Source organism: Etheostoma cragini, chromosome 4, assembly GCF_013103735.1.
Source record: "Etheostoma cragini isolate CJK2018 chromosome 4, CSU_Ecrag_1.0, whole genome shotgun sequence".
Lineage (NCBI taxonomy): Eukaryota > Metazoa > Chordata > Actinopteri > Perciformes > Percidae > Etheostoma > Etheostoma cragini.
In genome coordinates, this window is record NC_048410.1 from 21,501,275 (window position 1) to 21,514,790 (window position 13,516).

Here is a 13,516-nt window from a genome sequence, read left to right on the forward strand (position 1 = left end):
ATATTGTTAATGAGCACCCAAGGCAAAACGACTTTATTGAGTGCTCCAGTCAAACACATTCAAGAGTAAAAACTTGGATTTCACCTATGTATATTCAAATTGTCAAAGGTCGATTGTTCCGCAAGCAAAATGGAAATGCTGAACTACGGTGAAGTATAGGTTTTAAATCTACAGTATCAGACAAAACAACCTCTCCAAATTTTAACATATTCATTCTCAAGGAGGGCAAAAAATATGAGACATGAAAATCAGTAAGAAGATGAAAAGAAGCGAAGGGGCTCTCATGGAAGAATCTCCGAGGGACTGGAGACATTGCAATTATAGAAACTATTGACTTGTGTTTCCCAAGGTATGATCAATTGCAGTGAAATAATGACATCTCTATGTTGTTTTGACCCATTCACAGTAAAGGCAATTTATTTTGTGTGACAGGAGGCTTGCAAGGGACAACTCAGCTGATGTGCGTCAGAGAACAAGGAGAGGAGAGTTTTCAGCTGGAAAGACAGAGCAGAGAACTGGAGGAAGGTCATTACTTTTGCACATCGGCGTCTTGTAGGATGTGGCCCCAAATGTTTCTCTTTTTTTATTTTCTATCTTATCATTTTCTTTTTAGTAGTCAGCTACTCTGATGATCTGCAGGAGTTAAAAGTAAAAACCACTGATTATTTCTCAAGCAATTCCTTCTAACACACATTCCTAAATGTGTTGCTTATTTTCCTTTTTTTGGCAAAGACATTTTTTTAACATTAAATGTTGATAAAGAAAAAATGGCCTCCTTCCCATTTCTGTTTTTATTATCTACGTTTAATTGGATGTTATCATTTGATTGTGTTCTTATTTTTAGTGTTCCCATCACTTACGATTTATTTTATTTAAAATGATATATCGATGTCTGGACGTCTGTATATATAAATATGGGTTGGCCCCAACAAATCTCACTCCAAGATTAGGGGAAAAGTTGGCTGCTCTGTATGGTTCTGTGGTTAATTAGTTTTGTGGTCATTATTGTTGCCTTTGTTTTGGGCATTTTGGGCCATATAATTCTGTCAATTGATTCAAATAATCAATCTGTTTTACATGTTTTGACTGGCTCAAAATTAGAAATAAAATTTAAAAAATAATAAAAAAATAGTATTTTGCAGAGCTGCCAACTTTTCCCAAATCCTTGGAGTGAAATTTCGGGGGGCCGACCCATATTTTGCCGTGTACACAGCAATTTGTTTGGGTCTTTATCCTTCTGGGTTCAAATTGGGATTTGTTATATTTGTGGGGGATGGGGCTCTCCCTAGGGGGGTCTGGGGGTATGCCCCCCCCATAAAAAAAGTTTGAAAAATAAACCATTAAATGGCTTTTTCTGGAGAGTTTTTTTGCAAAAAAATGTAGAAACCAAGTGTTACATGATATGTGCAAAACTGTAGGGTTTAGAGCCTTTGCATATTTGTAGTATCAACAGGTTTTAGGGCATTTAGCATTTACATTATTAATTTCTTATGATATGAGAACTGACCCAGACAATGTGCCAATCATAATTAACCACATGAAGAGACAGTAGCATATGTCAGCAACAGCTGAGAAGATTTGGGTCTGTGGTGAACAGGTCCAGGGGTCCCTGGTGTAGGGACCAGGAACCCAAAGTTAAATTAATGTTGAGGGATCAACTAAGACCACTGACATTTTTAAAGAATGAGAACCACTGAGATACATAAATTCTAATCCTTTAACCTTTGTGCCAAGGCTCAGTAATGTTTGGCCCTCATCCTCTGGACCCCACTTACTGTATTCACTTTTTTGGGAAAATATTATAATATCATAATTTTATGAATCATTGAATGAATTATTTACAGTTACATTGTAAATGTAAATGTGCTGTATTTATATAGCGCTTTTCCAGTCTTAACAACTGCTCAAAGCGCTTTTACATCTACAGGAAACATTCACCATTCACACACATTCATACACTGTGGCCGGGGCTGCCATACAAGGTGCCACCTGCTCATCAGATAAACATTCACACACATTCACACTCCGATGCTCCGACTCACGCAGCACCGGGGGCAACTCGGGGTTCAGTGTCTTGCCCAAGGACACTTCGACAATGACTGCAGGGGCGGGGATCGAACCACCAACCTTCCGATTGGCAGGCAACCGCTCTACCACTGAGCCACAGCCGCCCCTATACATTCAGAGATGCACAGAGGTTAGAGAAGCACAATAGTGGCCCAACGTTGCAGTATTGTATATATAGTATATTATATATAGGCCTAGTATAGCTCAGATGTGTTTCACCAGATTTCTCATGTTTACAACTTTATGCACATTCAAAATATAACTCCTCCCATCTCTGTTGTCCGAGATCTGGAGAGTTGTAATATAGTCTGCTGTGCATGTTATTGCTCGGCTGATATGGTGGATCTCATTCAGACCGTCTGACAGACACAGAGGCCCATTTGGGTCTCTGTGTCTGTTCATTATCAGAGGTCTACGCACAGATGCAACGCGTCACTGCCCCCAGCAGAGCGAGTCCACTAAAATGAACTGAAGTTGCTACACTACCAGCCGCGCTGCTCACCTGTTACAGAGAGAGTGGTCACGAAGCGACGGACGGGTCTGTAATACTCAGAGCACATACCTGAAGCCGGTGAGCGCTCTTGAACCCCCTCACAGTCTCTGAAAGCAAAACTAGTCGATCGCGAGTGGCTCAACAGGTATATCTGTAGCTAAACTCATCTTTCAGAAATTTGACTGACCGGGTTGACACTTCAGCGTGATAAATCGGGGGTGTGGCGTGTGAGCGTGTGAAACCAGTCAAATGCGTGTGTCTCACGGTCAATGCGTGAGAGTTGGCAGCCCTGATTTTGGTTAAATTGCTAACATATAGGTAGAGGCACCTGAATGTCTCTGTTTAACATGGTGGTTAGTCTACATAATATTTAAACTACTGTCACATAGACGTTTGTCTTCTCTAAGGAGAGTAACATGTTGAAAATTCTCTTTCCATAGAACTTTCCACTAGTCAGTACACAGATGAATGTAGTAAGGATTTATTGATGGCAAAATGCTACATGCGGTTGCTTCATCAAAGATATTACATTAAGCATATCAATAAAGCGTTCCTCATTGACTTGTAAGTGAATATCTGGTTGAGATAGAGTAGCGGTGGTTGCAAAATGAACTTACACTCTCACACTCACATCACACACTCACATCAGTGTTACACTGTGACACAGACAAATGGGACAATGGGGACAGCAGAAAAAGTACTCAAGTTCTCTGGCCTGTTCACAGAAAACGATCCATCAGGCTCCCGCCGACCCCTCTGTCTGTGCGTCTGTGTTGTCTGCAAATCGCTTAAATCCCAATCCCAGTCCCACCCACACATCCATCCTGATTTTATTGCTGCTTTCTTAGATGACTGAATGGCACATGTTGGGCACACAAACCTGTCATCCTTCTTCAGAAGGAGCTTGAAGATAAGCTGAGGCTAGCCGGTATAGTAGTTTGGCAAAAAGGTCAATTTACGCACATCATCTACAGCGTGCCGGATCACTCGGCCCTTGAGATAAATGAAACAAGCAGTAGTTCACTTTCAATCTGTGTGTGTGTGTGTGTGTGTGTGTGTGTGTGTGTGTGTGTGTGTGTGATTAAAAAGATGAACATAAAAAACAACATTTTAATCAAACATGATTTTTTTAATTCACTAATCCAAACACGGCTTCAAAGTTGGGTCATATTAGGTTCCATGCCAATTTTGAACTCCTAAACAGTCATATCCCTGCTGGTGAGGTTTAACCTTACACAGATTTGACTTGTGAGTTAGTTGCCTGATAGATTTTATGACTAACAAATATAGACAATTTGCCTGAATTCCTTTCATGTATGGAGTACAACCCACCTTTAAAGCAATGCTTGTACATGTGCTAAAGTAGATTTTCATTGATCCCAAAAATGGGAAATTACAGTGTTAGAGCAGCAAAATGTCAGACACACAGCACACATAGAGAATATACTAAGTACTAACAAGTTTAATGGGTAAGACTATCGATATTTCATATTTCTCTTACCAACAAATCCCATTAAAAGACCATATTTATCCTCCTATACTAACAAGTATTGGCTGTGAAGCAAAAGATTGAATACACCTTACTCTGCTGTGCCATTTACTTCCATTTTTGTTGTTATAAAACTAAATGAGGCACACTGTTGCACCAAGTGACTCAATCCCACATCTTGGTGTCATAAATAAACACTAGTGCACCTAATGTTTATTAATCTGCAGCTGAAAATAGTCTCAAGAAATGCAATATTTATTCCTGTTTGAGTAATGTGTGCTGACAAGTACAGCACCCTACTGTTTTATGAAATGACTTAGGTTTTTGCAAACTATTTTTAAAGGTGCCCTACCACACGCATTTCAGTATCTTTGTGTTAAGTTCTGAAATGAACTCTGTAACATCTTTTGTGGAAAAAAATGCCGTGGTTACCTTGTTACACAACACATTCTCACTCCCATCTCGGAAAATACGGACGCTTTGTCAGGTGCCTTTGTCGTTGTTGTTGACACACAACGCGCTTAGTTGGGACTATTGCCGCCTTTTGACGCTGTTAGGTGAAAGAAAAGGTTGTGGGTGTGCTTACAGTTCCGTGACACGCTGGAATAAAACCCTGTTGTCCTGGGTGAAAGTCCTGTGTTTGACCCATCCACCACCCCAACCAAACTCTCTACATGGAATTACGTACTACTAACTAAACCCTGTCTAAATGCTGATCTCCCCTGTACGTTCTACACACGTGCTGAAGGGCGCCGTTTTCCGTCGCATCAGACGGGGGCCGCCACTGTTTAAACGTACGTATTTTTACAAGTTCCGAGTGAGAAAGGGTTGTTTTTCAACGTGGTTTTCAAAAAGCCTGCTCGATTTGGGCCAGTTCTCAATAATATTCAATGGGGTTAGCTGTTTGACTCTGATTGGCTAACAGCTAGCCAATGAGAGCCTGGCTATCGGCATCCTTTACCCAGCGCAACTGGGCGAGCTCATGAATAGTAATGAGCTCAGGCATCATGACATCAGACTGACCAGCTGTTGTAATTGGCCAGGTTTTTCCACTTATTTCTTTTCAGTGGCTAGAACTGACAGAGGAGGTAGCAGTTCATGTTCACATTTACAACACAACACAAACACATGGATACATATTTCAAAAAATGCAAGGAAAAACAGTTTTGTGTGGCAGGACACCTTTGACCATTTTGTCAGGAATTACAATGTGGATTTCATCTGATTTGTTGACAATAGGAATAATAACGAATAATGTAATCTTAAGTCATTTTTGTCTATCCGTGTATATTTTGTATTTGCATACTGTAGGCATTACAGTTACTTTGTCTGAATAATAATAATAGTCTGAGCTTAAAAGGCACAGATTTCATGCTCCCGGCACCTCTTGTACTTGTAAAGTGTCTGCTTCCAGCCTATTTCTGTATCTGTGAATCAGAGCCTGTCATGTGTAATTAAAAACTTATCGCATCACCCTTCCTCTTAAGGGTGTACAGTACAGGCCAAAAGTTTAGAACCACCTTCTCACGCAATTTGTTTTCTTTAATTTCATGACTATTTACATTGTAGATTATGACTGAAGGCGTCAAAACTATGAATGAACACATGTGGAATTATGCACTTAACAAAAAAGTGTGAAATGACTGAAAACATGTCTTATTTTCTAGTTTCTTCAGAGTAGCCACCCTTTGCTTTTTTGATAGCACTGCAAACCTTGGCATTCTCTCAATGAGCTTCATAAGGTAGTCACCCAAAATGGTTTTCACTTCACAGGTGTGCCTTGTCAGGGTTAATTAGTGGAATTTCTTGCCATATTAATGTGGTTGGGACCATCAGTTCTGTTGTGCAGAAGTCAGGTTGATACACAGCCAACAGCCCTATCGGACAACTTTAAGAATTCATATTATGGCAAAAAACGATCAGCTAAATAAAGAGAAACAAGTGGCCATCATTACTTTAAGAAATGACGGTCAGTCAGTCTGGAAAATTGCAAAAACTTTGAATATGTCCCCAAGTGCAGTTGCAAAAACCATCAAGCGCTGCAACAAAACTGGCTCACATGAGGACCGCCCCAGGAAAGGAAGACCAAGAGTCACCTGTGCTTCTGAGGATAAGTTCATCTGAGTCACCAGCCTCGGAAATCGCAAGTTAACAGCAGCTCAGATTAGAGACCAGATGAATACCACACAGAGTTCTAGCAGCAGACACATCTCTAGAACAACTGTTAAGAGGAGACTGTGTGAATCAGGCCTTCATGGTCAAATAGCAGCTAAGAAAACACTGCTAGGAGAGGCAACAAGCAGAAGAGATTTGTTTGGGCCAAGCTACACAAGGAATGGACATTAGACCAGTGGAAATCTGGGCTTTGGCCTGATAAGTCAAAGTTTGAGATCTTTGGTTCCAACCGCTGTGTCTTTGCGCGATGGAGAAAAGGTGACCGAAAGGATTATGATGGTGTGGGGGTGATTTGCTGGTGACAACGTTGGGGATTTATTCCAAATTGAAGGGATACTGAACCAGCATGGCTACCACAGCATCCTGCAGCGACATGCCATCCCATCCAGTTTGCGTTTAGTTGAACCATCATTTACTTTTCAACAGGACAATGACCCCAAACACACCTCCAGGTTGTGTAAGCGCTGACTGTCCAAGAAGGAGAGTGATGGAGTGCTGCGCCTCCCTACAGTCACCGGACCTGAACCCAATCGGGATGGTTTGGGGTGAGCTGGACCGCAGAGTGAAGGTAAAAGGGCCAACAAGTGCTAAGCATCTCTGGGAACTCCTTCAAGACTGTTGGGAAACCATTTCAGGTGACTACCTCTTGAAGCTCCTCAAGAGAGTGCAAAACAGTAATCAGAGTAAAGGGTGGCTACTTTGAAGAAACTAGAATATAAGACATGTTTTCAGTTATTTCACACTTTTTTGTTAAGTACAAAATACCTTATGTGTTTGTTCATAGTTTTGATGCCTTCAGTGAAAATTTATAATGAAATGTTGTGAAAATAAAGAGAACGTATTGAATAAGAAGGTGGTTCCAAACTTTTGGCCTGATACTTTGCTCTTTTATTCTAATTCATTGACACACCTGTCTCAGTGTGTGATTATTTATAGTTTTGCAAACGTTTTTAATTTTCACGTGTGACAAGGTGTTAACACAGCAAACGCTAGCACGTTTGTCTTTAAGTGGAGCAGTGAGAGTGGGACTGACGTTCACTCTCCTGTTCTCCTAGTGATGAAGGACTAAGGAGAAATGAGAAGGAAGCACACATTTCATGATGCCGTTTCTTTAATTAGTCGCCAGAGTCTTGAGAAAACAAAGCAGGGAGAAGGGAAGGAGGAAGAGATGGAGGGAGATGAGGTTGTTAATTCCACTCCTGTCTGCTTGCATTTGAGTACTCATTAATCTGAGACAGGGCCCACCCTGTTGTCTTGCTGAGAATCTTTTACAAAAAAAACAGCATTAGCACTTCTGCTGCATTAAGAAATTGTCAGTGATGTTTGACGGGAGAGCTGTGCTGAGAGGGAGAGATTAATGCCCGTAGCATACTGAGCTTCTCTGCTCTCCCTCCTCCACACTCTGGGCCTCCCAGCCAGCGAGTGAATCCATAACCCTTTTCCACACAAGGAGAGCTCCTGGACTGTGACCTTCAAAGTTTACCATGAATACCAATCAAGTGTGACCACTTTAACGTTAAATGGATCGTTTTACATTTAATTGAGTTATTGTTGGCAAAGATGAACGAGCTCGCTCCATTTGTTTTGCCGTTAGTGTTGATGTGATATCAGGAGCAATTTAGACATATTTTCTCTTCCCTCAATTAGAGTAATGTAATCAATGTTTACAGAATACACGTCCATGCACTAAAAATATCCATTGTAATTGGAAGCCAGACAATTATTTTAGCGCACAATAAGTCAATAGAAATTGAACTAAAGGTTATGTTTGTGTCATTAACTCAGTGCAATTGGTAATTTATATGCTCTGTGTTGAGCTTGTGAACATCATCTGCACATGCATGCATATTCATTACCATGGCCACTCAATTCGCAGAGCAAGAAGTCTGAACAAAGGTGAATGGGAGGCTAAACCCTCTAACCATCCATCATTGTGTGGGTGTGTGGGTGTGTGTCTCTCTCTCTGTGTGAGGAGTTTCTCCTCTATCCACTCCACCTGAGGCATTGGCAACTCCTCTTCACCTGGAGCCTTGTCAATAACACCTCTGCCACCTCCATTCTGCCCAGAGGATCGCACCACTCGGCTTGGTCCAGGGCGCAGCCAGACCCCGCCATTAATCCACTCCTTCGGCAGGCAGAATCCATCTCCCCTCGGCACCTGTTTGACAGAGGGTAAAAACAGGGATGAGATAGCAGGGTGCGGATCAATCCCTTCGATCCCCTTCTCCATCTCAGCAGTCATTCATCAGCCAGTGGTTGTTGTTGTGGATGTTGCTGCTGTTGTTTGGCTTGACACTGCTCCATGCCCAGTCACTGAAAATGAGCCAGCTGAATTATGGTTAGACAGGGAGACGTATCACAGGGTAAAATCACTTGGGAAATGTTTTTCATCCAGATGTGAAGAAATTATGTTTTTATGTTATTTTCAAATGCAATTTTTAGTTTTTGTATGTGGCAGGGGTGAGGGGGGGGAAAAACCTTGTATTCATTGTGATTTTTATCAGCGACGATTTTTGAAATTGATTCTTTTCCCTAGAATCAATTTTGTATTCATACCAATGAATCACCTAAATATTTATATGGTACCTCCGACGACATACTCGTTTTCTGACCAAAAGCAGAAAATCCATGTTATGTACACCTTTTTCAAATGAAATGAATGTCAGACTGCCTGACGGACATTTGATGTGCATTCTTATTAGAAAACAATTAGTTTTTAGAACTATCTCATAATAAATTGTCTCTACAAGTGTATTATTGAACTTTCTTTTTTTAAAGCGCCATTGTGTAACTTTTTGAGTTGATTTTGAGCAAAAACCTTTTGTTCTTTCACGAATAAATGCTCATTCATGTTTAATTACTTCACTTCTCGTAGGAATGGGAGGGGGTAGAAAGTAATATTCAGTTGGTTGTCATATACAATGTCACCGCCAGATTGGAGAAAGTCTCACACAATGTAGCTTTAAAGAAGCAAAAGAAAATCTCAATACTCAATACTATCGAATCCCAATAGTTCTAGTATTGCAATAAAAAACTATTGCAATACAAATTGAATTGACACCCATGTATTGTAAAAGAATCTAATCTGGAAGCATATTGAAGTATATTGTCCCTTCCATAGTGTCTGGAGCTAAAATGCTTAGTGAATATACCAAAGGTTCTCTGTTCCAACTGTACACAACCAACTTTTACAAACTTGTCTCCCATGCACCTCTGCTTGCCTAAAATTTTACTATGTATTGAAGAAAGAAATTCAATGGTTTAATCACATGGCAGGTTTCAAAAAGGATAAACTCAAGTGAAAATAAGTCATCTTACAAAGTTAAAGGGATCTGTGCAGAGCAAAAAATGTTTAGGATTATTCAGTAATAAAAATATTCATGACTTTGTCTTATTTGTATTAGTAATGGGCGATTCATCATTCACAGAGCCTTTCATCAGCCTGACAATTCACTACATAACGGACGATTGGAGTCTTAGCAGCCGGTTTTTGCAGACGTCGTACTTACCTGCTGAACATACAGCTGTGTGTGTGTGTGTGTCTCTGTGTGTGTGTGTGTCTCTGTGTGTGTGTCCATGGCACTTTTTATTGTCTATGGCACTATTGTAAAGAAACTGTTATATTTTCTTTAGTTGATGTACATGTACCTTGTACTCGAAGTATCTTCTTTATTCAAAAAATGATTTTTGCTTTCTTTTGCAACATCTGTGCACTACACTAGACAATAATTTTCTTTATTCAAAATAGCCATGCCTAATACTGGAAGTATTTCCCTAATTCACAGTATCCGTTCCTTTTATTAACAAGACCCCAGTTTTCATTTCATTAAGAGAACAAAATGTTTAAAACCAAATGCGTTCCATTACGCTGCAGATAAGAAATGTTGTTTGAAATATGTTTTTATTTAATGTATCTGTGCATTTTTGCTTAATACTGAAAAGTAACTTCAGTACAATGTCTGTTCCTTAACCAAAAAGACACCAGTTTATCCTGTTCTCTACATCTTGGGTGGCATTTAAAAACCTAGGACCTAAACTAAGTGTAGTGCCTTTCAGAATAGTTTGCATTAAAGGAAAGAAACCCAATACTTTAGTACTTGAATTTTGTTAATCTGCAACATTATGTTGTATAATGACAGCTTTTCTTTCCTGTTCTGAAATGGTTATATTAAAATTTGTATATAATGATATATATCGTTACTGTAAGAAGCTGCAGTGTATAGCGCAATATGGATTATAGGCCATATCCCCCAGCCCTAATTTGCATCATAACTTTAGTGTTAAATTCAGTTAGAGGTAAAGTTTTACTGTATATGTGTTTGCAACGACCTGTCCTGGTCGCCCTAATATTCCTGTCCCTGTCTCTGTGCCCCTTGCTTTTACTGACACAGCACCCGGTGCAGTGCTGACAAGTTGGAACGGCAGCTTTGATGTTTGTCCTTTGTGTCTCCCCAATAACAGCAGCTTTAAAAGAGATTGGTGAAAAGTGCGGAGGTAGCTCTCTCTTTCTATGTGACTTCAAGGTGGAAGTAGAAAAAATATATAAATAATATCAGTTTAAAAATAATTGTAAGTTGGAATGCTTTTAATGAAAGTACAAACAAGTGTGTGTGTGTGTTCCTCATACACAAAAACACTTACCTAAAAATGGGTTTTATGATAATAAATAATAAATTAATAGTAATATTTTATTTTTTTAACATGTTGACCGTTTGCTTAATCTGTTCTTGAAGTAAATTGCATTTGATTAATTAAATTTGAGTTTGGTCCAACAAATTAGTCATGAAATCGTTTTAAAAGATGCACTTGGATAAATATCATTTCATAAACCAAAGAAGATACAAAGTTCATGGAATTGCAAGCATAAATAGATCTTCAAGTTTAAATAAACAATGAGTGGTTATTAAAGATGGCTCTGACTCCAATTAGTCATGGAATCAATTTCTCTGAGCTTATAAATATCTTCAAATGGTAGATCTGTGGGCCAACCACACCATCTGGAGGATATTACAAAATGTGGGCACCCAGATAGCTCAGTTGGTAGAGCGGGTGCCCATATACAGAGGTTTACTCCTCGACGCAGCCGGCCAGGGTTCGAATCCAGCCGGCGGCCCTTTGCTGCATGTCACTGCGCCTTTCACATCTTCAACTGTCCTATCCATTAAAGGCCTAAAATGCCCAAAAAATAATCTTAAAAAAAAAAAGAAATTACAAAATCTACTCAAATGTTCATATGCTATTCAAGCCAGATAAAAGTATCAAACCACCTGATGAAAGGCAGCAAAATACGGTAAATGTTCTGTGGGCGGACCTTAAAACCCCATTCAATAGATTGGCCCACCCACTTTTTCAGTGCTTCCAACTGTGTTTCAGTTCTCTTTTGTCACTCGAAGGGACTCGTATCAATTGAAACATGGATGATACAAACATACATACTAGTAAAAAGAGGAGACAACACAAAGAAATTGCAGAGTCTGATCACAAGCTTGGTGTCGCATTCTTTAGGGAGATCATTCCACAGCTTGTTCCGCACAAAGAGTCTGCAACATGTTAATGATCCCGAGGACCATTCGGCCACAAAAAAGCTTCACACATCATCAAAAAGCAAGAAGAAGCAGCTGCCGCCCAGGGTGGACCACACATGACCCTGAAAAGGCTCTGAACTCCAGATAGCAGCCTTTGTTGCAGGGATGAAAAGGAGCATTCCAAATGCACAAAACTGACGGTCTACAAGTGAGTTCTGGAGCTTTACTTCAGAGAGGAGTTACTGAAAGACATTGGTTTGCCCTTTATTCTCCGCCCTGATGAAACCATCAATCATGGTGAAGAAGCTGCTCTGTGATCGTGTAGAAGTACAAGTTGGTCAGCACTGTATGTCTAGCATGTCTCCAACGTTAAAATCTCACAATTTGCACTGTTTCCCATACATAAATTCTACTTCGGCGTCCTGTCCAAATGGATTAGGATCCGCCCAGGTAGAGAAAATCTGAAATTTTCTTCCCCCAATGAACAATGTTTTTTTTCTTCTTCATGAATTTGCACGTGCATGAAACAGAGTAAACATTCACTTTAAAAAAAAAATTAAAAAAACTAATTAACCTTTTTTTGACTAGTTTATTACTGAACCCAGCCATCACGTGCCGTGCTGTCACATGCTGCGCCACCCACCCCCACAAGAACGTTCTCAACCTGTGGGAAACACTGCATACTTGTTTGTTTTGTTGCTATTTGTTTGAATCATAGCCAGTTAAAGAAATGGACCAACAGACCCCGTTGTTCTGGACGGAGACCAGTAAAGGGTATTAGAAGCACTTTTCCGGTAATGGCTGAGCGTTACTGCACAGCCGCCAACTGAGCTTGACGACGTAGATGTGACGTGGGCAGAAAGTTGTCAGTCTTCTGGTAGCATCTGGTGTCTGAAATCTCAATCATTCCCAGTCAGCAGGGACCGAAAGCATAGGTATATGAGATAAAATAGACACAGGCTAATTACTGCTAACTAAACTAAACAGCTAATCCAGTCCAGTCTAAACTGTCTGCAATTTAACCCTCTACTATGCGCTGATCCCTCCACTTTGCAACACTAAGCAGTGTAGTTATGACACAATGGTTAGCCTACTTTTTTGAAAACGTCTGCTACGGAGCCATAAAATGAGCTACAAGGTAATGGAGCCTTTTTTGCAATGTCGTGTTTCTTTAAAAAGAAACAACAAACAAATAGTCTTCAAACGCTTCAAATATGAAGTTATTCGCTATCAAAGTGACGCCAAAATGAATGGCAATCAATGGGATGCTAACTGCAGGTGATGGCTTGGTAGCATTAAAATGGCGCCATAGAGACCTTTGCTTAAAGAGGAGAGGCTGACCCTCTTGGTTTGAATATAGTTCATTTGCGTGAGATTGAAAAATAGTTCTCATTGCCAGAGGTCTTTGACATATTACTATAAAGCATAGTAACTATGAATGTTTGCTTCTTTTTTTTGTTCATAGCTAATTATTTTTGAGTGAATTGCAGCGCCTATAACATGTTTGTCTTTTTTTTAGATTGTGCAGAGTTTAGGATTTTGGATGTGGAGGTTCAGGGTCATCAAGTTCTTGGTGGGGTGATACAAATGTACTATTTTGAATACTTAAAGGGCTATACAATATATAGTGACACGCCAGTTTGTAAAGAACAATATGTAGGTTGCTGTAAAAATAAGACTATTTTTCACCCAGTTTTCCCCTGGGTCTTTGTGCTAAGCCAGGATAAACTTGGATGATGTTGATATTGATCTTCTGGTCTGACTCCG

At 40.0% G+C, this 13,516-nt stretch overlaps 1 long non-coding RNA gene across 1 annotated transcript; it reads left to right on the forward strand.

The window, feature by feature from the left end:
• The first annotated feature begins 637 nt into the window (after positions 1-637).
• Positions 638-9,280, forward strand: LOC117944051. Its single transcript, XR_004656487.1, has 3 exons — positions 638-648; positions 3,155-3,156; positions 9,100-9,280. It is a non-coding gene; the product is annotated as an uncharacterized LOC117944051 (long non-coding RNA).
• The last annotated feature ends 4,236 nt before the right edge of the window (positions 9,281-13,516 follow it).